The sequence below is a fragment of the Microtus pennsylvanicus genome, chromosome 9 (genome assembly GCF_037038515.1).
Source record: "Microtus pennsylvanicus isolate mMicPen1 chromosome 9, mMicPen1.hap1, whole genome shotgun sequence".
NCBI lineage: Eukaryota > Metazoa > Chordata > Mammalia > Rodentia > Cricetidae > Microtus > Microtus pennsylvanicus.
In genome coordinates, this window is record NC_134587.1 from 14,438,996 (window position 1) to 14,464,995 (window position 26,000).

General features: G+C 39.9%; 1 protein-coding gene and 1 pseudogene across 7 annotated transcripts in view; one reads left to right on the top strand and one right to left on the bottom strand.

Moving 5' to 3' along the window:
* B3galt1 (beta-1,3-galactosyltransferase 1) overlaps positions 1-26,000 on the bottom strand; it is a 501,059-nt gene that overhangs the window by 186,891 nt on the left and 288,168 nt on the right. The gene's annotated exons all lie outside the window — the stretch shown is intronic.
* On the top strand, positions 1,543-13,414 carry LOC142856737 (small ribosomal subunit protein eS6-like; annotated as a pseudogene).

Consider the following 26,000-nt stretch of genomic DNA (forward strand, 5'->3'; position numbering starts at 1 on the left):
CCTACTTATCACTTACCTGGACGGCAGTGATAAGGGGTCACGGGAAGGTAGAAATGGAAACAGAAATAGAGAGAGGCTGCAAACGAATGTTCCCAGCAAGGAATGGTTGGGTGCTGCCGCGCGAGTCCTCCTGCTGGAGAGATTCTTGAAGGAGAGTCTGGCTGCTATAAATTATGCCGAAAGCATGTCATGAAAGCTAGAGGCAATGCTTTCCTGTGGTAGAAAGTTCTGAAGGATTGCTGCAGGCGGTGCTACAGAGATTTGGGTAAGGACAGTGCAGGACTCACCCAAGGCAGAGAGGTTTGTGATTCTTTCATATGCAGCTAAACATTGTTTATTTATGAGGGTACATACTAAGAGATGTCATACTGACCTCTTTGTTTCCAAAATGTTTGACCATTTTGTTTCCCGTGTGATGATCTAAGGTCCCTCCTGAAAAACTAGTCTTCTAGACTACTTTAGGCCTCGACTCTGTGGCATAGCCTATCGCTCATAGGCTACGAGTCTGAACTGTATATTACTATACTGAATACTGGAGCACAATTGCAATACAATTGCTGTTTTACCATAGCAGTATATGTGTGTTAAACATATATACACATGGGGAAAGGAAAACCAAATTTTAGCTCCACTATAAGTTTAAAGGACTACCAATTTATAGGTGCATATTTGCCTTCATTGTCAACTCACATGCTCATGAGATCAACAGCATAAATTACTCATTAAACTAACATCTTGGCTACAAATACACTATTGTTGCCTGTACAGCCCTTGGGTTTACAGGAGATCTTTCTGTTTGTTCATCCACATAGCTGCTATTTTGTGTCCCTTCACGCCGACTTCCATCCTTTCCCACGTTGTTACTCTGGTAACCACTATTTATTATTTATATTTGTATTCCGTAAAAATATTTAAATTCAAAATAAAAAAATCCACCAAAGCTTTTAACCAAAGAAGAAATATTGTTAGAGTTTGATTTCAGAATAACTTTGAGTGCTTATTTAATTATTTAGCAAACTTACAGCATGCCAGAAAGAGTTCTAAACATTTCATGAATATTAATAAATAGAAGTTGGATGAGGGGAGATGATAAATAAAATAAAAATTTCCCCACTCAACGAATGCATCTGTGGTTCTAATGCCTTTATATACTTACTTAAAACAAACAAACAAACCACTAAGCCCTTCACTCTGAAGACTTTCTGCTTCTTTGAGATTTTCCATTTCCCATCATATGTTTTTGAGAGTAATTTTTTTTCAAAAGATCTTTGGTGCTAATTTTTTTTTTACAGTAACTTAAATGTTGGATTTGTAAGTAGTGAATTGTCAAAAGGAAAGGCACGAAAAGAAAGGAAGTGTGCAGAGCCGACAATGCTCTTCGTCCATGTGTACATGGAGTCCCCCAGGATCTTGGGATTGGACCAGACAGCCACTATTTAGGGGGTGGCATGAATGTGCCTTGTCATGCGAGGAAGAGAACAGAGCAGGGCTGAACTGGGGGTGATAAAGTGACATGCGGGGTTTCAGGTACGATCCTCAACAATGTCTCTAGCTCTCATGATTGTGGAGTGCTGTGGGAATCTGTGGAGATGGTTTACTTGCCATAAAGATCGAAATTCTGCTGATGGGATCCTAGACACGCTGCAGTACAGATACTATGGCTCCATACTGATTCCTACAGGTGACTAACCTAGTTAGAATTACAGAAGTTGCAAATGTATTTTAACAAAGAAATACGTGGCATGGCTTTAACAAATCCTGTATTCCTCAAGAACAGAACTGTTGTGTGAGAAGGGGGGCATTTTGTTCAGGGATATATCTGTATCTCTATATATCTCTAAGTAAAGGAATATATGTAATATATATTAATAAAGGAAGCTGATATATATATATATATATGCCACACAAACACATAGAACAAGGAATTGTTCACTGCTTTTGAAAATAACATCACAGATAATAATACCATTGATGGAACTTGTGAAGAGTCTATATATTTGAGCCTGCTGAGCTGACAAGACCCTACCTGGGCCTCCTCCAGCATAGTGTCCTATCTGATGACTTCATTATGCCTTTAGTGTAGTGCATCTCCAGCGAGATTACACACCTCTTTATATTCCAGGTCAGGCATTATATCCACTTCACTGAAATAGTCAATGCAGCGGGTTTATCCCCGAGTTTCTCTGAGGAGAATAAAGATGTCTCATAAACTATCTGCGATAAATCTAGGGCTTCGAGTACAACAATGAGTCAAAGCGACATACACCTGTTCTCAAACCACGCAGCTCCTTATGCTGTGGTGAGCTGAGAAGCAGCTTCATTTCTTGATTTGACTTTAATGTTTCCAAGCAGAAACCATTTTCGCTCAGATACTGTGGAAAATGGAAGACGACAAAGCACGCCAGAAGCAAGAAGACCCGTGTGCCTGCACTACACAAGAGCCAGGCCATCAAGCTGCAACAGGTGGCCTCTGGCAGGGCCAGATCAAAGTCCTGGACAGGGTGTTTGAGGCAGTCTGGTGTCTGCAATGTTTGAGAATACACTTTCGGCAGCTGGTCCCACGGCAGCTGCTTATCTTGAAACCCAGTCAAAGGTAGTTTCAGGAAGTGATGTATAACAGCTTTGCCTTCTCTATATAAGGCAAGGTTTTAGAAAACAATTTGGTAAAAGTTTTAAATGTAATCTGTAACTATTCATTAAATCTAATGTCACACTCTCCAGGATTGCAAAATCACTAAATATCCTAATTCTTTTTAAAAATCAGTATTTATGAAAGTGAGATAAACCTTAGTTCTCTTCTTTAGTTCTTCGTTTCTTTGGCCTAGTATTTTACTGCTCTGTCCAGTATATCTATAATATATTTCCTGAGATGTCATTTACATATGCTCACAGCAGACTACTGTAGACTCTTGGATACACTCCTGATGGGTTATTTGGCTAATTCAAATATTTGTTATTTATGAAAGCCTTCTCAGCAGACTGTATCAAAACATTTTTCAGCTCAGACGTGGCCCCGTGCCCACAAACTGGCCATTTTGGGTTACTAATGCATTTCCAAGTATTAGTCTTTGGGTTGCAGGAAATACACGAGAACATTTAGTAAACGCCACTTTCTTGGGAAAATGAAAGCCATGTGCATCTGCGATGATCTAGGAAGCGCGCAGGGACAGTTGGAGGCTGCGCTTTCCTCTCATTAACTCGTCACTAATAGACTCAGATACAGTCTTGCTCTATAACTCGAGCGGGCATGTCTGGACAGATCGGTGGCAGGTGCTCTCCGAGCAACAAGCAGAACTACTTGATTCATATTCTTGAGTCCCGAATATGAATGCAAATTTTCCCACTCCTTAATCCCATTATTCGAGGTACCTAATTTTTAAATTCTGATAATTGGTGCCTCACATAATCCTTAGACCACCTACTGTTAATTAGTACAGCTGTTTAATTAAAACAAGAACTTCAACGGGAAAAAAAATAGAAAAGTTTAACTCAGAACTAGTTAATATCTAACTTAGAATTAATTCTGCCATGCTGATGTTGCAATGATCAATCACTACTTTTTATTTTTGTTTTTTTGGTGTACCGGGGCATTTTCTGATTACTTAGAGATAATTAAAAAGTTTACTAGAAGTTTATTTTGGACATTATTTATAGTTTGAATTCTACATATCTAGACAATTCTGAAGTGGATAATTTTTATAACTATTATGACTACTTATTGGGTTTTTGGTGTGTTAATAACATGTTTAAAAATATTCCCTAGGCCGGGCCATAGTGGCTCATGTCTTTAATCCAAGCACTCAGGAGGCAGAGGCAAGTGGATCTCTGTGAGTTTGAGGCCAGCCTGGTCTAGAAGAGCTAGTTCCAGGACAGGAACCAAAAGCTACGGAGAAACTCTGTCTCGAAAAAAAAAAATATTCCCTAGGCAGGGCCATAGTGGCTCATGTCTTTAATCCCAGCACTCAGGAGGCAGAGGCAGGTGGCTTTCTATGAGTTTGAGGTCAGCCTTCTATAAGAGGTAGTTCCAGTACAGGCTCCAAAACTACAGAGAAACACACACGCACACACACACACACACACACACACACACACACACACGCACGCACACATATATAATGTGTGTGTAGGTATACATGCACATATATTCATTAGATTATTTGGGGGCAATATAAATATGTTGGTGTTAATTTTCTGATATCTACTTAATAACTATTCACTAAGGGCAATGCCTACTGCAAGGTGATAGCTTGTTCCAGGATGGTCTCTCAGTGTCTGGCTTATTGAACATAGAACGAGGGGATTTCAACTGATTAGCCAAGATCACTCTTTCCAAAATCACAGAGTTTTGTGGCAAGGGCTGCCTTTATCTTTTCTGGAAGGAGAACATCTTCTGCCTCTCAATTATTTTTATATTCCCAGTGAACAAGGGCAGTGTCTTTCTTTGCCAATTCTAGTTTATAAGAAGCAGCAGGAAACTTGTTGTCACTCTCATGCCCTCTGCCATTGCCTTCTCCATGGCACCTTCTCGCAGGTCTGCCACTATGAAGGGACTCTGCACAGAGCCCCATGGTGCTTTCCCATGCCTTCTTAGAGCACCTCATTCTACCTAGCATTTGGGTTCCTTATCTATACGGGTCCTTTCGTTCCTAGTGCATTTTGCTTTCTGGAGAGTGTGCTGTTTCATTAACTATTTTTAATTATGTACTTCTTAACACATGTCCCAACACACACACACACACACACATAACCAATTCTGCTGCTACATTCTCGGTAGAATATATTGGTGTTTTATAGCCCTTTCATGAAGTCTGAAGAATTAGCGTAATGAAAACAATCTATTTGCAAATAAAATACTTGAACAATACTTCAATTTAGATAATCCACTTCTATTCTCCATATTCATAAACTAGGGACCTTTAGCAACTTGTAATCACTTCTGGGCTTGTAAAATAAATTTCTCCACACACAATAATTTTTATTTATAAATCCTAGTACGATAGTTACTATGTGAATAGGCTAAGGGGGTTATCCTTCTCCTATTTTTTAGATGGAGTAAATCAGGCACCAAGGACTTGGCCTTTGGCACAAGTGCATAGTGGAGCTGATTTCACACCTGGAGTCTAGCATTTAATTATGGTATTGTCTCTCTTAAAACCAGGAGGTTTGTTCCTGTCATAGATCTCTGGAGTATATTGAGGAGTCAAGTAGAAAGAAGGTTTTCCTGAGAGATTGTGAATTTCCAGGACTAGACTTGATTGGGCAAATCCAAAGTATTTCACAATACCTGTTTTATGTCACTGTAGAAATTGATATTATTAGGGTATTAATTTCTCTGCTCTTTTTATTTAAAAATTATGATGAATTAAAATTATTTTTGTAAGTTGGGCCCTTCAGTTTTGTCTGCGGGCAGTTGATTCTATGGTTCATGACTCAACTTTTGAAGGATGGTTGGATGTCCTTGGGAGGATGCCCATCAAAGGAGGAATGACAGTTTTCACAAAAGGGAATAACACGATTTCTAAAATATTTTAATAAAATAACATGGCTGTTTCCAATATAACTTGTCAACAAGGACAACATTACTATAAATCCATCACATCCTCCAGGAAACACTGCTTTAGAACACTTAAGGCTACACAAATGAAGTGATATAAAAAAGAAAATATTGCATATTTAAGGCTAGAATTAACTTAGTTAATAGTCTCAGGTCCTTATCAAGGCTCTAACATTCCACTTGTGATTTTAAGGAATAATTATTTGCTCAAACTCACCACGTCTGTTCTGAGACTCAGAAGTTCTTAAATATTTTGAATATTATCCACTATATAGCAATGTTTCCTCTAGTGAGGAGCTCTCAGTTCATCACTGTAATATTTGGGAATATTGTTGGGCTGCTACTTCTTTTCAGGAGTAGCTACATCAGTGGTTCTCAACCTGTGGGTCGAGACCCCACACACAGGGACCATATATCAGCTATCCCGCCTATCAGATCTTTACAATTCCTAACAGTAGCAAGATTAAAATTTTGAAATAGAAATGAAATAATTTTACAGTTGAGAGTCACCACAGCATGAGGAACTGTATTAAAGGGTCACAACATTAGGAAGATCAAGAGCCGCTGATCTATGTTAAAGCAACCTACAGTGGAGCTTAGACTAAGGAAGGTAAGAGGGAAATATTATGAACTGACGGCCGAGAGCATGGGGGGTAACATGCTTGCAAGAAGTGAAACTTTCAGTGGCTCTTAAACATCAAAGTTGTGAGAATCCATGTTTTAGGAATTGTATTATTTCACATATATTATTGCCACTCTTTCAACAAATAGCTTTATTCAGAGGTGCAGCCACTGATAAGTTGCCCATGTTCCAGTAAGTAAGCTTCCACTCACTCACATGCAAGCAGCTCAAATTGAAATCACTCTTTTGGTCACATATATGAAATACATCAAAGTGGTGGTCAGATGACCTTTTGGGAAGAAACAGGCTTCAGTGAGAAAGAGTTGGGAAGGGTTAAAACCACACACACACACACACACACACACACACAAACACATACACACACTACATGGAGACAGGGGAGGAGTTGTGTAGCTAGTTCCTCTAAATTGAAACATTCTCTTCCGAAGGGGCGAAAGGGACTTACAAGCCTTAGAAAACAAATGAAACATAAGACAAAGTGAAACATGGGAATCTCAAAAGCTCTTGAAACTTAGAAGCCTCGCAAGGCCCCTGGTTTTCCAGCTGTTATGAATAGTACTAATTGATCAGGGAGTAGAGACTTTCTGATTGCCACGCTGTCTGCACGTGTAGAGAGCGCTAGGGCTATAGCTTTCACAAATCATATCCCATTCAAGGTGTGTGTGTGTGTGTGTGTGTGTGTGTGTGTGTAAAATGAAGGTTTTAGTCATCAGTGTTCCTCTAAGTAATCCCTTACACATACACACACACACACACACACACACACACACACACACACACACACACACACACACACACACACATATATACATACATCTGTAAGTGTCTTCCAATAAACCCACTGCTTCTTTAAGACAGACTTGAGCAGAATCCATCCTTTGGGTTGCTACCATTATCTCATCAGGAGTATATAGATGTTTGCTAACATCTACCCAAGGAAAGTCACTCGGTATCACTCCTCTTCTGCTTTTATTGTGTGTTCATATTCCAGCTTTCCTCTATGGGAGAAGAAACTGTTTTATTTACCTTTCTGTGTCTGGCTTATTTTACTCGGCATGCTGAAGGATTAACATTTTACCTTACAGAAAATAAAGAAAAATGAGGAGAAAAGTAGATGCCATATTTCCTGTCTTTAAACCCAGATCTGACACTGCCTTAACTCAGAGGTAGTTTGATGCTCTAACAATGGAGCATAAAACCTGAAAGCTCCTGCCATCTGGTCCTAGGGATTTTATCTATCCCATTCTCTGGCATCTTCTCTGAGGATCATTATCACAGGGGTGAGACAGATTCTCCCAGGGCCTCTTCCCAGTATGACAAAGATTCTTAATCAGATTTGATTTGGGGATTATTGCTCTTCGAGTCTTGTGGATGCATGAGAGGCAACCACTGCCTACTTAGGTGCATAACTCACCCTGATCTTATTATTGATCTTTTATTTTGAGACATGGTCTCACTATGGTGCCCAGGATAGTCAGGACTTGTTCTGTGGCATACGTAGGTCTTAACTTTTCAAATGTTTTATTCTGCCTCATGAGCAACTGGATTGCAGGGATGTGCTCAGGCCCAGCCTGAAGCTATTTTTCAAGGCCACTTTTTTTTAAATCTTTTTTTTTATTGAGAAAATGAGAAAAAAAACAAGTTTCCACCTCCTCCCAGCCTCCCATTTCCCTCCCCCTCCTCCCACCCTTCTCCCCCTCCTTCCCCCTTCTCCCCCTCCCCCCTCTCCTTTCCCCCTCCCTCTCCAGTCCAAAGAGCAGTCAGGGTTCCCTGCCCTGTGGTAAGTCCTAGGTCCTCCCCCTTACGTCCATATCTAGGAAGGTGAACATCCAAACTGGGTAGGCTCCCACAAAGCCAGCACATTGCGTAGGATCAAAACCACGTGCCATTGTCCTTGGCGTCTCATCAGCTCTCATTGTTCGCCATGTTCAGAGAGTCCAGTTTTATCCCATGCTTTTTCAGTTGGGCAGCTGGGAATAGGGAACCTGAAATGACCCTATCCTATAGCAATACTGACGAATATCTTGCATATCATCATAGAACCTTCATCTGGTGATGGATGGAGATAGAGACAGAGACCCACACTGGAGCACTGGACTGAGCTCCCAAGGTCCCAATGAGGAGCAGAAGGAGGGAGAACAAGAGCAAAGAAGTTGGGCCCACGAGGGGTGCACCCACCCACTGAGACTCACCAAGGCCAGCTGGACTGTGACTGAAATCATGGCCACTTTTTGAAGTGAGTTGTTTCTGATACCCAGAGCTACGACTTAGGCTAAGTTACGACACTAGGCAGGTTTCATAGACTTACCTTGTCCCGAGTGTCAGCAGGAGTGAGAACAGAAAGTCTTACTCTAGATGACCAGTTTAGAATCATTGACATGGTGCATGCGGCTGTCCCAACAGACAGAACGTTTACCACATTGAAACAATTAGTCTATACAGATTGGTCTTCCAGGGGCATGCACCAATGTTGCCGGAGAATGGACTTTTCTATAGAGTGCAGCTCTTGCCATGGTATATTATAGAAATTGCTTTGGGAGGTAATGAAACACAAAGAACTATAAAAGCATCTTCAATAAAATTCTAACGAGATTTCACACATTGTAATTGAAGGAGAAGAGGGTGACAATATTGCTTTCCAAATGTAAAAGAATAGTCCTCACCTATTAAATTATCTTCTTTTATAGGGTTAGTGATGACGGCAACCATCTATCCTACACTGTGAATTTAAGTTTCATTGAACTATGAAGAAAACATAGAAATTAGAGTATATCATTTTTTCTTTTCATTTCACTTGATCAAACACACATCGAAAGACTATAAATTGGATTAGCAATGACAAGCTATCAGAAATAATTCTTCATAGGCTATTTACCAGATTTGCAAATGTGCTGGGGCGGTCTAGAAAATTCTCCCTGGTTTCCTCTTTAATTTACTCTCTCCAGCCACACATATTTTCACAATTTTAGCCTTTCTAAAATGTTTTTCCTACAATGCAATGTGCTCATAGGATCAGTAAGCCAGATAGGAGCTATGGTGTAGTTATGTCAAACCTGTGTGATCTGTAAGTAAAGAAAATCTTCGTTGTCAGTGGATCCTACAGTCAGACCACTGTTAGGCTGGTTGCTGCAGGCAAGCTCAGAGGGATACAATTGACAGTTTCTGGACATGGTGAGACTCAAACACACAAGGAAAGAAAGCCCTTAGCTCTTGGTTTATATTTTGATAGATCCTTCACAGACATTAATTCACTCCATCCCCTCCCCCCATGAATTATGCTAAAAATGGTAGCAAGCAGTTAGGGGATGGGAAGTACTCAGTCTCCTGAGACCTGAAAAGGCAAATCACAACAATAGAAGCGTCTCTCTAGCTAAGTCTGCAATAGAGAACTGTAAGCTTGCTCCTCCTACTGGATCTCCCTTGAACTTAACTCAAGTTCTCTAGTGTATCCTGCTATTTCTGGGCTCTCCAAAAATGAGCCAAGTAAACACTACAGCAGCCTCTATTTTTTTTCCATTTCCACAAACAGGAAAAGCACATAAGCAAGAAAGAGTAAGTGGACAGAGACAGCTTTCTGTTATAACTTCTAAGGTTTGTGTCTTTGTCTAAAGAAACCTGTACCAGCAGAGCACTGAACAAGAAGAAATATCCCATTTTCCCACCAAGGACTTCCATTACACGTATGAAATGCTGCTTAGTTACAATGAGCCACACCTTGGAATTGTGCCAGTGATGAAGAACAACTGCATGTCATGGGATCTTTACAAGAGTTAATCTGGGTGGAGATGTGCTGTGGAATATTATTTTAACTAGGCAAAGACATATCACATTTGTGTGTGCTGCATTGGTTTAATTATATAAAGATGGGCACTTGATTGCTCTAATAAAAAGCCGAATAGCCAATAGCTAGGCAGGAGAGGAATAGTGGGGCTGGCAGGCAGAGAGAATAAATAGGAGGAGAAATCAAGGCTCCAGAGAGAACAAGAAAGAGAGAAGGAGGGAGGAAGAGAAGGACACGCCCAGGGCCAGAAACCAGACAGCCACTAGCCTGCCAGACATGAGAAACAATGAAAGCAAGATGATATACAAAAGGAAAGAGAGGTAAAAAGCCCCAAGGCCAAATGTAGATAAAGAGAAACAGTTTCAGTTATAAAAGCTAGCAAGAAACAAGACTATACGAAGGCCAAATATTTGTTACTACTAAGTCTCCATCTCCTGATTTGGGAGCTAGTTGATGGCCTAAAAGGAAAGCCTGCTACAGAGATCATACCAAGTTTAGGTTAAAAGCTTCTGAGACTGGGACAAACATTGATTTCAGTGAGCAGTCAGGGCTAATATTGGTGTAACTATCATTATTGATCCTTGTTCACAAGCAGGGGCAGATAGGTTTTTCTCCACACTAGAAAAAGGGGGGAATTAATCCCTGTCTGAAATATCTTGAAACTCAGTAATATATGACATGGCAGGGTTCAGAACAGCATCAGTGAAACTCCGAAAAACCATACCCCTGGCAAGCATTGGATTATAGAAACACTATACACGTGAAGTGGCTGAAGCGGTCTCTTGAGAAACAGTTCTTCGCCTTTACCGTGGAGCAAGAGAGAGCGCATGGAACGGGGTGTGGCCTCACATCGCTTTCACCTGCTCTGTATGAATTGCGTGGGCAGACACACAAGGAATCAATGTCGTTTTACATGCTGCTGAAGAACTAAGGAGCGAAATTAATATTCCACAAAAGGTAGAAGAAAAGTTCCAATTTGTCTACTGTCAGTTGGTAAAGTTTCTCTGATGTTTGGTTTTGATACAATTTCAGTATTTTCATCTCGTAAGAACTCAGCATCGAGGCTTCCTCTGACTGCGCTCTCGCCCAAGGCGTCTGTCTAATTACCCATATTGAACTATCCTGTAGTTCTCGCGCTGACACTGGGAGCCAGAGAGACAGAACAGAATAGCTGCTGGCAAAGCCCAGCAATTAATTTTCTAAATAAGATGAGAAATTATGAATTAAAAAGTACATAAAACGGACCCAGTTTTTTTCTTCTGACTAAAGCATACAAATTTCATGATTTTAACTTTTGAAATACTTAGTTGTTTTTATTCTGTGTTTTCCCTTTTTTTTTAAAAAAATTGATAACACCAGGACAAAAAAAATAGTTCTCTGTCTCCTAAAATTCAAATGTGTCAATGTGTTCCTGCACTTGGTCAGTGATGTGTTGCTTTTTACAAAATATAAAAAAAGAAAGAAAAAGAGAAAGAGAAAGAAAGGAAGAAAAAGAAAGGAAATAAAAAAGTACACCTCTGACATATGCCATTTCTTAAATCATAGGATTATAGGCTTTTGAACAGAACTTAATGAATAATTGGACAACAGTAATAAAAATAAAAAGGAAATTATAAACGATTTTATACTTTTATACTAAAATTTTATAAATATAGTTTAAATTTATAAATTATATTTGTAATTTATAAATTAGTTTATACTTATAAACTATATTTATATTTATAACTTTATATAATTTAAAAAGTGAAACAGAATTTGCTGGTTATTTATTTATTTTATATGTACGGGTGTTTTGCCTGCATATATGTCTATGTATGACATTCATGCAACGTCTTTGGAGTCTGGAAGGTGTTGGAGCCTCTGGAACTGGAGATACAGATGGTTGTGAGCTACAATGTAGGTGCTGGAACCTGAGCTTGGGTCCTGTGGAAGAGAAAGCAGTGTTCTTCATTTCTGAGCCATCTCTTCAGCTCTGTGTTTGCTGTTTCTTACCATTCCCTTTTATGATAAAATAATGTATTTTCAAAGTCGGATGAAATGACGGGGATCATCTATTTCTATTTCAAACTTCTGCTGGATGTGCAGTGCCAACACCAATGTCACCAGCGATCTAGATGTTACTCATCTGCTCCAATCACCTAAACTACCCTGGCACTAATCATTCTCCATAATCATAGACATGAATAGATAACACCAGGTCAAAAAAAAATAGTTCTCTGTCTCCTAAAATTCAAATGTGTCAATGTGTTCCTGCACTTGGTCAGTGATGTGTTGCTTTTTTCAAAATATAAAAAAGAAAAAAGAGAAAGAGAAAGAAAGGAAGAAAAAGAAAGAAAAGGAAATAAAAAAGTAAACCTCCGACATACGCCATTTCTTAATTCCCACGGCATAAATACCGACCGGCTGACACAGTGAAGCCTCTGAAAGTAATGTTGATAAAAGCTTTGCCTAATGTGTTCCCATTTCTCAAACAGCCCTTTGCTTTTGTTACTATAATGAGCCAATTCATTCATGGACAATCTCTTGATCTAAAATTTCACTTCTACAATTAAACATTCCCATACTAAATCATCAGTTTCTTAAGTCTGGGAGGATTTTCTAACAGTATTTGCTGGTATCCCTCTGTGTAGAACTTTTAAGATACATGACAGCCTTCCCTGCCCCCACCATGGGACCCAGAAGATGTTCAGCTGCATCAAGGCAAAGCTAAGCATCTCCTTCTCAGCCAGCAGCTCTCATGAAGTCATTGCAGGGGACAATGAAAGCAAACCTGTGTTTTCTAGAAGGAGTGCACGGTCACAGAAGGTGCTGCCGATGCTCTGGGCAGAGAGTGGAAGGACTAGGTTGTAGGAATTTGTAGTGGCAAAAACAAACAAGGTCTTCCCATGAAGCAAGGTGTCTTGCCTCATGTCAAAGGGTGCCTGCTGTTGAGTACTGGGCATTCTTGTTATAGACCAAGGAGAGCTGGAGAGAGGAAGAGCAAGTCTGGGGATGCAGTGTGAGGATGCCAGTCTGAGTGTTCTTAATTTAGTTGTGGTAAATAAAGAGAAAGCTGATAGATACCACTGTGCCTCAGTGGTTGGGATCCCAAAGAGCTCGCGGAAGCTGCATACTTTTCAATCCTTCCCAAGAAAATGATATTTGTCAATAGGTTATCAGCAAACCCTTAAACAAGAACGGCAAAATGCCCAGGACCAAAGCTCCAAAGATGTAGTGTCTTCTTATTCCGCATGTCCTGCAACACAAATGTAAACACAATTCTCTGAAGGAAAAAAATGCATCAAGAATAAAATAAAAAGAGGAGGTTGCAGAATATGTTAATCTTTTGGTCAAGAAGATAAACGAAGCCAAAGAAAACTGCCAGGAACAGATTACCAAGGGGTGTAGGTTGAACTCACAGAGAGCTTCTTCTTCTAAGTCTGAATCTCTGGATTGATTGAAAAAAATAAAACTGAAAAGCATAAGAGAAACAAACAGGCTGGAGAGATGGCTTAATGATTAAGAGCATTTGTTCTAGCAGAGGATTTAGGTTCAATTCCCAACACAAACTGGCGGTTTACAACCATCTGTAACTCCAGTTTCAGAGGATCCAACACCCTCTTCTGACCTCCATGGGCACCAGGTATTGTACACATTCATACACGTTTGTAAGACACTGACAGACATGAAATAAAACAAATACATCTTAGAAAAAAAAAGGAGCAGAGTAACAAAGAAATGATCAGACTCTGAACACAATGTGACCTAGCAAGAGAGTTTAGATGGTGGTAAATATGATTACAGTGTATTACGTAAAAATATATTGCTATTTTTTTAAATAGAAAGAAATGAATCACAGGGTATAGGTGATGAAAATGATGATATAAAATAAAGTGCCGGTTACTGGGTACAGACTCTGAAGTCTCTAATGTGTTTCTGTCTCTGTCCATGAAATTCTGACTCCACATGGCCTATGACAGAAATACCAGCATCTGGAGTCTCAGCCACTCTTCCTTGCTGCTATGCCTATCCCACCATGATAAACTGAACCCTCCAAGGATGTGAGCCAAATACAACTCTTCCCCCATTTCCTGTTTCTGGCAGTTGTTTTATTTTGTTTTGCATGTATGGATGTTTTGCTTGCTCATATATTTGCACACCATGGTTGTGCCTTGTGCCTGTGGACATCAAAAGAGGACACCAGATCCCTGGCACTCGAGTTACAGATGGTTGTGAGCCACCATGCAGAGGAAATAGGGCCTCTTAACTGTTGAGCCATTTCCTCAGACAATGTCCTGTTAGTGATCCAGCAGGGTTAAAACAATCCTTTAACAGGTTCCTGTTTCTTCTTTGTAACTTCTGGTGTTTGATTTATCAGGTATTTATCTAAATTCACCACATCATCCTTTGCACACGAGTCTATGCAATTTTATATACTCTGAAAGTGTGAGGCTTTAAAAGGCTGTTAGCAGATGTACGAATAGCTCACTCAGGTAATCCTTTCTTCCTTCATGCTGAAGAGACATGCTAGCATATATCTTCGGCACTGGTGTGATCCACTTTCAGGTTGTTATACAGGACTCCCTTACCAGATCCTCCCTGAAACACCAATGAAGCATAAGATCTCTTCATAACTCTGCTTGCATCACACTGCGTAATCTCCTCTCTTGATCTAGGCCTGTCTTGAGGATTCAATGACCAACAGCTGATCTTTTCTCCAGCTCGAGTATCTCTTTCGCAATTGAAAAAATTTCAAGCTAAGCGACTCACCACACGCCTCCATTTGAATATCCTGCAGATATTTCAAAGGACAGGTGCAAACTCTTTTGTACCTTTTCTGGTTCCACAATGGTTCCATTGCTATTTCTCAATTTTGCCTATTTCAAAGAATGATACTATCCTCCATCTGGTTGAAACATCATTTCTCTCCTTTGCAGTATTCTTCCTGAGTGGCCTCCCCACTGTTTTTTCTCCCTCAGTGGCATCTTTCACATGTGGCATTGTTTATAACAAACACATGTTCTTGCAATTTTCCAAGCACTGGCCTTTAAGGTACTGCAGAAGTGAGTCAGTGCATACCTTTTAGTTTCTAGCATGGTCAAAGGCAACAGAAAAGAGAAGGCTTTAATTGAGCTTACATGTCCAAAAGGAGAGGACATAATGATGGGAGAAGCATAGTAGCAGGCAATTGGAGCAGGAAGCTGAGACATCCTACCTCTACCCAAACACTGAAACAGAGAGATGAGCCAGAAGTATGAGCTTTCGAACTCCACCTCTGAGTGATATACTTTCTTCAGCAAGGCATATTGTTCCTAAAAGTTCTATCACCTTGCCCAACAGCACCACTAACTAGGGATCAAAGGTTTAAATACATGAGTTGATGGGGAGCACATTTCTCAGTTATACCACCACACTGTTCCTTTCCAAAATTTATACGGCACATCTATTCGGGAGGTGCCAAAATGGAGTATTTATTAAGTGAACGCGCTCAAATTTGGTACAGATTACACACTGTAATCAGTTTTCCCTTTGCTGCTCCAACAATAAGCTTTGGATGGCTAATCCAGGATAAGTCACAACTTTCCAATATGTCAGTGCAATGCCTGGCTGCCTTGTCATTATTCTCATTTTTGATGCCTCTTTCTTTCCAATTACATGCTTCAAGCACAAGACACTGAACTACAATTCTTCTTCCTTAATAGCACAGTGCCTTCAAATTAGGTTCCTTAGAGTTTTAACTGAAATTCATATAGAAGGGGATTCTAAAAGTTAATAGTTTGCTAGAAAAATCAAGTCTATACTTTTTTTCTATACTGAAAAAAAGTCAGACTGAAATTTTTCCACAATCAATTTTATACTTACATTTGTGTGTCTACTTTATTTCTATTTTTCACTAATTGCTTTATAGATCCATATGACAAGATCAAAATATTAAGAACTATGGGTAAGACCTAAAAGGGACTAATTTATCCAAAGGAAAGCTAGGCTGTACCAGAACTTGGGCCAGGCGGAACCACATGATATGAATGGGGGAACGTTTGGTCAGGAGGTCGAATATTAAGTAGTTTTCTTAATTAAGTAGAATTCTTCTGCCGGTGTAGAAATCCTGATTCTACAGGCACATTCATGTGGTAGCTGTCCACTGGAGAGGACGGAGGGAGAGTAGTACTGTCTTTATCCACTAGACCTCCAGATAACCACGCTGACAATGAAATACTCCGGGTCACCAAGAGGAGAAGTACTCATAATAGCTGACCCAGTACCTAGAATACTGTGGTACAGTGACTCTCAGCCTCCCTAACGCTGTGGCTCTTTAATAGTTTGTCATGTTGTGTTGATGCCCAACCATAAAATTATTTCATTGCTACTTCAAAACTGCAACTTTTGCTACTGTTATGGATCATAATGTAGATATCTGGTATGTGACCCTATGGGGAGCTATGACTCTCAGGTTAAAAAAGCATTGTTTTAGCATCTTCTAATATGAGTCTAGTAGTCACGCAAGTGAGAATATTTGTGGTGGGTGAGATTGGATACTTGTCTATCTGGGCATCCCATTAGTTTATTGACATCTGATCAAACATTTTTTAAAAGTCTTTTGGAGGGATTATTTCATGGGCCTGCATTGTCAGTTTTCACAAATACTCAACAGTATAAAATCAGCTCTGATAACAGCTTTGGCAGAATTTAATAAGGCATGCAAGAAAACCTGTAATTTGAACAGGCTAATTTACACATATGTATAGCTGATAAGTGGATTTGGAGGATGTTACTTCCATCTGTACCACAGAGAGAAAGATGGGGAAAACCATTTATCAACCGTTAATAAACAATTTGAAACAGATTTTCATGTTCTCCTCTCAAAATAAGTTTTCAGTGCCCAAATTATATTTCAAAAGCTTTCTTGATAGGAATGGTGCTTCATTTCCATGTGTTTCTATAATTTAATAAGTGTGCATTATGTTAACTTTTAGGATTTGAATTGTTGTAATTAAATGTAGTCAATGATTCTGTGGCTAAGGAATGGAGAGCAGTGAGCCATATATGGCCAAATGCTTGGATTATTTCTTAAGGTATTTTTTTTTAACTCTTTAGGACATTTCCTTTGAGGTAACAGCTGGATTTCTGGGGTTTATTATGGAATTCTAATAAGCACTAGTCTGAAATAAGCACTTAGCCTGAATTTTGTTAATATACTAGATTACAAAGATAAAGAGTATTACTCTTAATCTTCTAACTTGTGTTAAGATTCCACATAAAAACATGTACAGCCAATACTTTTCACCAAATGGGATTTGTATATCTTCCTGAATATAGTATTCTGCCCCCCCTTAGGATTAACTAAATTTGAAAAAGATATTAATTAAAATCTCTTTTTAAGTGTAGTTCCAAATTTATGAGACAAAATACTGTTTGGAAAAATAATAATCAATTCCCTTGCTCCTCTTTACTCATAGAATTTGTTGTTAATTTTACCCCTGGGGCCTTCCCTCTGCTCTCTGGGCAACTCGACAGAAGCACTCATTAGATGTCCCTGTTCTGGTGGTTAGTTTCTCACGCTAGAGGGACGAGAGAAGAGGGTATTGTTAGGGAACTCAACAGCTGAAAGAGAAGGGTGTGAAGTAAATCTGAAAAAAACAGAGAGTGTTGGTTTGGCAAGAAGGAAGGAACTCTGGGTGCCGATTTGTGGAACTTCACCCTCCCGTCTCATTCAGTCTAGAAGGAGTTACAGAAAGAGATTCACAGGGCGGAGACTCAGAACTCAGCCTTAACAGGAGCAGACATGGATAGAAACCCTGTGGTTTGTTCTATGTCCTTTCAGTGAGGCTTGAAGTTGCTACTATTGTTACTGAATATATTCTAACTCCCAAACAGTCTAAGGACATCATAAGGGTTATTTAATCTTCACCACAATGCCCATGTCCCATAATTATTTGTACTTTAATGGAAGGGAAACAGACATTGAAATTAAGATGTCCAAGATCACACTATAACCAGTAAGTGTTTAAGCTTGAACAGCAATAGCGACACCCATCCTGACCATAGAGGTGACACTGTTAACAAACACTCTGACCATAGAGGTGACACTGTTAACAAACACTCTACTTCCATTTCAGAATGGCCTAGTCAAAGCTATCCTTGTCTCATCAGTTTCTTATTTAGCAAGACTAATACCCAGGACTTTGTTCACCAACCTCTCAAACAAATGATTCAATATGATCACCTGCCCCAAAACTAGGCAATGATACGTTGGACAGCTTGTGTGCATGAACTATGAACTGTACAAACAGAGTCCAGATGAAGTCAGTTGGTGATCACTCACTACGCTGATGGCAGTGGTGGCACACATAACACCCAACTGATAAAATATTCTGGATATTTTTATTTCTTATGGCTTTAAGGAGACTTAGGTGCAGTCTCTCACCCTAGATGCAGGTATTGCTCAGCAAATGGGGTCACCCACCAGGGCACGCCTACAGCTCCTTTTAGGATGGCAATGGCAGGGAGGACGAAGCAGAGAACATGGGGTTGTGAGCCTTTGGATTGCTGAGAGGCTTTGGCTGGGTAGCTGCAGTTATCCTGCGATGCAGGGAAATGCAGGCAGTTCTTTCCATTTCTCCCGTGTTTAACGATGGCAATGCAAGAAGATTGTGCAGTGCTTGGAGAGAGGCTACTGATTAAAACATCATCAATAGCAGGATCGTCACGGTCAAGGCTGGGTCTTAAAACCATTGAAGGCTAAACTTAGCAAGAACGAATGGAAATGAGGAACTGTGGTGACGGTCCACATTGACTACAACTACTGCCTGCTGCTTCAAGTCTTAATTTCCTCAAGATCTTTTTACATAATGAATAAACAATTTGCCTGGGAAACTGGATGACTGCTTTTTATCGGAAGCGGGGTGGAGGAATCTTCCCAGATCCCTATAATATTTCTAGAATGTCACTTCTATGAATACTTTAAAGACCCTTTTGTAGGTTTTCCTGTCTGTGAACAGGGATAGTATCATCTGCCAGTCTGGAGAGGTCCTTCCCGGCTTCTAGAACATTACATATTTGCAAACATGTAATGTTCCTATATAAAATTCTTCAAGGTTTCTTTTAAGGTGCATGGCCTTTTAAAATAAAAATTGTAAAGATTTGACATGAAGTAAGCAAAGAAAGACTATTAATAATTAATAATTAATTAATAATGAATATTAAATATTTATTAAGTGCCCACCATGGGGAAAAGTATGAAAATCAGTGGGAACAAAGATAAACGAGTATGTCTGTCCATAAAGAACACCTAGCATTGAGGGGTAGGAGGGCAGCAGGTAAAAGTAGGAGACAAGACACTTATAAAAAAACTCATCAAAGGGTGTGCCTCACTGAAAGAGAATAAACACATTTAAAATCTAGTTGCAAGGCAGTCATCTGGCTTTGACCCCTGACATGGAACAGCAGAAGACAGGCTGCAATTTTGAGAAAACTACTGAAGCCTTCTTTGTGATGGATGGATGAACAGCCCTTTAGAGAATAAAAAGCAACTGCTCTTTAACCAATGCCTACTTTGCATCTACTTTCTCCTGTTCTCACAGTTTTGTAAGCTTGTTTTATAGGTGCAACATCTAAGCTTCTGAGAGGTTCAATGACCCAAACAATGTCACAGCAGGATAATGGTGGAGCTGGCATTCAGTCTCAGAATATCCACAGTTCTGTGTCACAGGGACAAGGGAATCTGGCCTGGGCTCAGTGACGCCTCTTCTCCTTAGCTACTCTCCTCCCAGACTAGTCCTTCTGAGCTTGGCTACTCCTCACTCTCTTTTATTTACTATTGAACCCTTTAGCTCTTGGGTGTTGAGATTCTTCTGGGCACAGCTTTTCTCAATGGCCTCAAGACTTTGCTTTTTCCAATATGTTCAGCAAAATGTTGGTTTCATGCCTTCTTGGTTAACCCCCGCTATGGCTCTTGTTGCTTTGATTGACCCTGCATCCTCAGTAGATGTGAGCATTCAGCATTCTCTGCTGGATCAGCAGCTCCGGTTGTGCTAGGGCAAAGGGAAGATTTATTCTACCCTCTTTAGCAGGAAGAATTGCTTCTTTGTCAGCGTTCAGGCTGCAAACACATGCCCTTTTGTGCCCCATGATACTTCCTGGGTAACACCATTAACTGTTTCCTGGGCAAGAGAAGCACAGGGTCAAAGCTGCTTTACACTCTACCTTCCACTCCATGTGAGCTCCCCACTGTTTTTATCAAACTCTCTTGCTGAACCCTGCACATGATGAACAACAGATTCCCATGAAGCAATCTTTGATAAAGGGAATCTGAGACAAAGCAAGCCTGTTTCTGTTGTGGAATATTCCTTTACACGGTGTGATGATAAGCAACTGCGGTTGGTTTGATAAAATGCTATATGGCCACTTAGCTAGGCAGGATTTTCAGGGCAGAGAAAATGCTTGGAAGAAGAATGCAAGGGTCACCAGGCAGACACAGAGGAAGTAGGATGTGCAGGAGGAGAGGGAGAAGTCACGAGTCAAATGGCAACATGTAGATTAGTTGAAATGGATTAATCTAAATTAATTTAAGCTAGATAGAAACAAGCCTAAGCTATTAGCTGAGCTTTCATAATGGACAGTAAGTCTCTGTGTCTTTATTCAGAAGCTGACCATCCCAACAACAACAAAAAGTCTGTCAACAAATGGCGTCCAAGCAGGGACATGTATTTACATATAAAACCTAAGGAAGCTTTTAAAAAGTTTCTAAACACAGAAAAAATAGAGCCAATTGTGACTTCTTGGTGACTATGGGTACACTCAGCTCTAGGCAAACAGAGGCATGGCTCTTTTAAGCCGCCCTATTACCAAGCACTTGAATGGAAATTTGAAGAGTGGCCAGAAAGCTCCCTTGTGGCCGCAGACTAGGTGGAAATGTCTACAGCAGTGTAGACCTGGAAACTGCCCAGAGCTGTGGTAGTAAATACGACTCTCACTGGTACCTGTACCACGAAGCTAGGCTCACAGGGAACTGAGGAGACAGTGTCAGTCACCAGGAGGCCATGAGCTAAGCTGTCTGGCAGTTTAAGTTTTGCTCATGCAGATGGAAAAGGTTACAGATATTCAGTAAGGCAGATAAACTGTTAATTACAGTGTATTTAACATTGTAAGTAGGCTTAAAAATAAAAGAAGTTTATATGCAGTCATAAAAATAAACAAAAATAATGAAAAATAATGAAGTCTTTAAAGAAAGAGTAAAATAATAATAAAAAGATAAGCCACATAGAGCTGGGAAACACACAAGGAGTCTCTATCCTGTATGCTATTGTTTGCCTTTGAATTTTTTTGATTGCTGATGAACTAATGATAGCTGCTGAGACACTGGATTATGGAAACGGCTAAATTAAACCAACGTATATATTTTAAAAATGTCTTAACTTCAAAATAGAAATAAAAAAAATCTGTTGCATTGGAGAAGTTATGTTTCCAGAGAAAATAAAAGGTTTTGAATTCATGTAAGGTTGATAAAGATCAGATTTGATCAAGGAAGACCCCCCCTACAAATCCCAGCTGTACACATAAAGAAATAAACCCAAAAAACAACTACAAGACATGTTATGAATATTTTACCTGCTCAAACATAAAACAAAAACAATCATCTTTAACTGACTTGTGCCCATTGCACATTCTATACTTGTGTTGAAAGTCTGTGTGTTTTCAGAACAAAGCGACCAGACACCAGGGGAAATGGGTGGCCCAGGTGATGTAGCCTCTCAGAATGCTTATGTTGGCGTTTCCTCAGAGTTCTTCCCCCCACAGGAAAATCTTTGGTCCTCTTGTACTCAGTCTCTAACAAGCACTGCTTCTAGGCTAATGCTTGCCAAGGACTGAGGAGAGTCTTTGGATTGCCTGTGTAGCTAAAAAGCTACCTCATTTCTGCTCATATATCCCTCCCAGATCTGTCTAGTGGCATTTGATGACTTAAGGTACTGGCAGATCATTACATGTTAAGTTTCCTGCTAAAACACAGACCGATATGCCTCTTTCACGGGCTTCATAGTTCAAGATTAATAGGTTTCAGGTGCATCTTAAAAAAAAAATCCAGAATTCCCAATTCCCTTTAATTGTCTTCTAAAATGAGCATACTTTTAAACCTACAGCAATAGCCTATTTCTACAACACCAAGATGTAAATCTGTTCCAGTTCTCAAACATATACCTGCAGGTTCCTGGAAAAAGTTCTGCTGCTGTATCAAAAATCAGGTCTGGTTAAAAAAAAAATCTAACAGTCTCCAGAGCCTATTTTACAGGTTACTCCTGCTATCTGGACCAAGACCAACTTACAAAGCGCTCTCTAGATAATGCCAACACATGCACCAGCTCCTGGGACTTCACCATGGGTACCAACTCTCCCGGATCAAGGACATCAACCAGCTAAAATCTGGTTTTGTCCGCTACTGTGTCCCAGTTACACATGTGAGCCTTATCTGTACAACTAGGGCACTTCTCGGTCCCATTCCTAATGGCACGTAATGACTTTTCATGGTTAGTCCCATTCATAGGGTCAATAATAATAATAATAATGATAATAATAATAATAATAGTTTTCTCCTAGCCACCTGCCTTTTCATCTCCCTCAAGAAACAGCTGCCTGAGGTCTCCAGGATGACAGTAAACCAGATGTCACTCCAGCCACGCCTCTTGCTGAGTGTGAGCCCAGCAACTCCCAGCTCTCCCCTCTCCAGCATTATCCCAGGAAGTAGCCAGACTTGAGCTGACAATCCTATATCCAAGGAGTCTGAGATGTTTGTTCAAAAGTTAGACCCCAGTCCCCTGATACTCCTATATCCAAGGAGTCTGGGATTTTTAGTTGAAAGTGAGACCCTAGCCCCCTGACACCCCTATATCCAAGGATGTCTGGGATGTTTGGTTAAAAGTGTCACCCCAGCCCCTGGCACTCACCCCAATGGGGCAGGAATAGAGCAGGAAGCTTCATTTCAAGTCCCCTACCCTAAAAGTTGCCTTGGTTCAGACTCGACTTCTAGAAAAGCCTGCCAAACAGTGACTCCTCCCAAGAAAGGGTCAGGACCATCCCCACAGTCTATTTAGGCTGCCTCCCAGAATGTGATCTCCAGGTTTCACATGGTCTCTCTCTCTCCCCTTCGCCATGCTTTTCCAGGCCACCCAGGAGTACTGCATTATGCATGGGCAGCTTTTATTTGGTCTAATTTGGTTTGATTGGAATTATCTGTGTTGGCGGAGAAGCTCATCTTAAGAAATATTCCTAATACTACCCACAAGCAATGAGAGGTCTAAAACAAGAGAGCCTTATGTTTCTATAACCAGGAGACCTGGCTCTCTTGGAAAGGTTCTCAGATCGTGCCAAGGACAGTTGGGATGCATCAGGTCGCCTCTCAAGCTTATATTCAGGAAATCTGATTTGCGATTTCTACAGAGGTGCTCCGTCAAGGCATGCCTCAGATGCTGTTCTGTGAAAGGAAATGTCGAAAGAAATAAATTCTGAGCTGTCCTCCTGCTTATGATTGTGAGATTTCAGAAAAGGAACTGAAACCTTGTCACTAGTAAATGCCATTCAGGGGGGAAACAATTTACCCACATACCACTATTACCTTTTTCTTTGTTAGTTTTCAATCGTTATCCTGGTGGGAAGTAGATGTCTTGCCACAGCCCACACACCAATTATGAACATTTATTGGAAGTGACTAAGGGCAGAAGAGTTTCAATGCATCTGCAGCTATTGAAGATGTTCAGCAACATTGACAACCCAGTCCTTAATCACCAGTGCTTAATCTATCACAATGCCCATGGCTTTCTATCCTTGAACTCATAATTTGATAGTTAGATATTAAAACTTGTCTACATAATCTTGTTTTGATTTAAAAAGTTTTCAGAGAAGAATGGAATATTTCCAAGAATGATAAGCATTTTATTCTTTTATTGTAATTCACTTTTGTTTCTTTTCTATTGCTCCAAAAATTTTAGAAGAGTTCTGAGAAATGAACCAGGGTGTTGAGAACATGGTGGCCAGTCTAGCCTCAGTGGCTGTTGAATTCACTTCACAAATAGTCCCCATTAACCTTGGGAGTTTTGCTTAAAGGAATAAAATAATCAGAACCCAGCAAGCACCACAGAGAACGCTTGTGCAAGAAAGCACAGAGTGGTATAATCTGAAAGAATGAGGACACAGAAAAACATTCAACAGTGAACTTGTGGGGTTTCTATAGTTCAAGTTTAGTTGCAATTATATTGTGTGGTACAATAGGGCTCTCAGGTAGATGGATACTAAACTTAGATAGCAAACTCAGCCTCGAAAATTCTTTCAAAGAAGGTTTCAGTTTGGGAATGCAATAGAAAATTTACTAGGGATCTATCAGTCAGAATAAAAGGTGGTAAAATATTTTGAAGATCAATTCAGTAGGTGAGCTTGAAAGATGTTTCTCTCATTGTCTCCAGACTCAAGGTTTCCTGGGCTTTCTAAGGGAGGAAGACATCAGTCAAATCAACAAGCACACTTATTTTCAATTTTATAAGGGAGCGGCACCTCCCAGCTGTTTCTAGCCACATCAAAATGCCTTTTGCTGCTTTTCTGCCACTGGGAACTTCTATTTCATCGGGAACAGCACAATTGAGCACATGCTTTAGGCACAATCCTCTTCTTCAGGACTTTAAAACCTGCATATTCCAATGATTGCCAGCATAAAAAATACCAGCACTGCTTTAGCATAACAATTTGAGTGATAATAATTACTACTAATGGTTCTAAATGCTCTCATTGGAACCATGAACACCAGACTCCTAATCATCTTGTGATATTTTACCTTATTTTACTTCCTGAGTTTAAGTTGTCGTGGTACTCACATTCAATTACAAACCTCGACCATGTAAACACATAAAAGAGAGATGTAGGTGATTTAGTTCAAGATAACTTCTTGGGTGTCTAGTTCATCATGAGAGATAGAACCACACAGAGATTGCCAGTATGGTCATAGTATAAACACCCTGCAGATCAGGCCTGCTCTGATTTTCCCAGACCCTTCTAAAAAAATCACTGTGCCAGCTCATTTGGGCCTCCAACATTTGTAAATAGGAAATGCTCCATTTCAATGAATCTCATAAAAGTGAGAATTTTGGAAGAGCATATTCTGTCAAGAATAGTAGAGGCATGAGGAAGAGGCTATGGGATGCTTTAGTCTGAAGAAATGAAACATCACTGATTTTCCCTTTTTCTTTTCTGTCTTGGGTAGCATTGGGCAGTGTCCTAAATTCAGGCTTCAGTATGATCATAAAGATTCTCCATAAACTGCTTAGCTTCCAGGTTTCTTTTCTTGACTCTACTTCTTACTTTGAGAAGTTAGTCTAAGAGTCTATGGGGTGCCATTTTATCTACAATACCAGCAGTGCCTGTGGATGAAGTATATAAAGCGTATGTGTCATGGGTTTAGAAAAAAATTCAATATGAATGTCATATTGGTCATAATCATCATCACTGGCCAGTGAGAGAGAGAGATAAAGTTCTGTTTGTCTGTATGCATTTACATTTTAGGAATAGCTGTCTAGAAACCACCACTTATTACAATTTCTTAAAGTGTTTCAGTTCTTTGCTTTAGCAAACAGTTCTAGGTTATGTATTAGGCTATTGATTTATTATGAGTTAATTTTAATACAAGGGGAGGGATACAGGCTAGGTGCTATTGTTCTGAATATAGATTTTAGTTCCCTCAACAGCATCTGTTGAAAAGGCTGTCCTTTCACCAGTGTATATTTCTGGTAGGTCTGGTGAGGAGCAGCTGGCTTTAGATGTAGTTTTATTTCTGGGATAACTATTGCTCTCTGATGGTACCGGATTATGCCAATATAATGCTGTCTTTTTCCTGTTTGTTTGTCTGTTCATTTTACCATATTCCTGGAGTGTGTTTTGGAGTCAGGTATTGTGGTGCCTTCGGCTCAGTTCTTTTTGTTTCAGATTGCGTTGTATCTTAGAGGTCTGTTGTGCTCCCGTAAAGATTTTAGTATTATTCTTTTATTTCCTAGTTGTGTCAAAAGTGT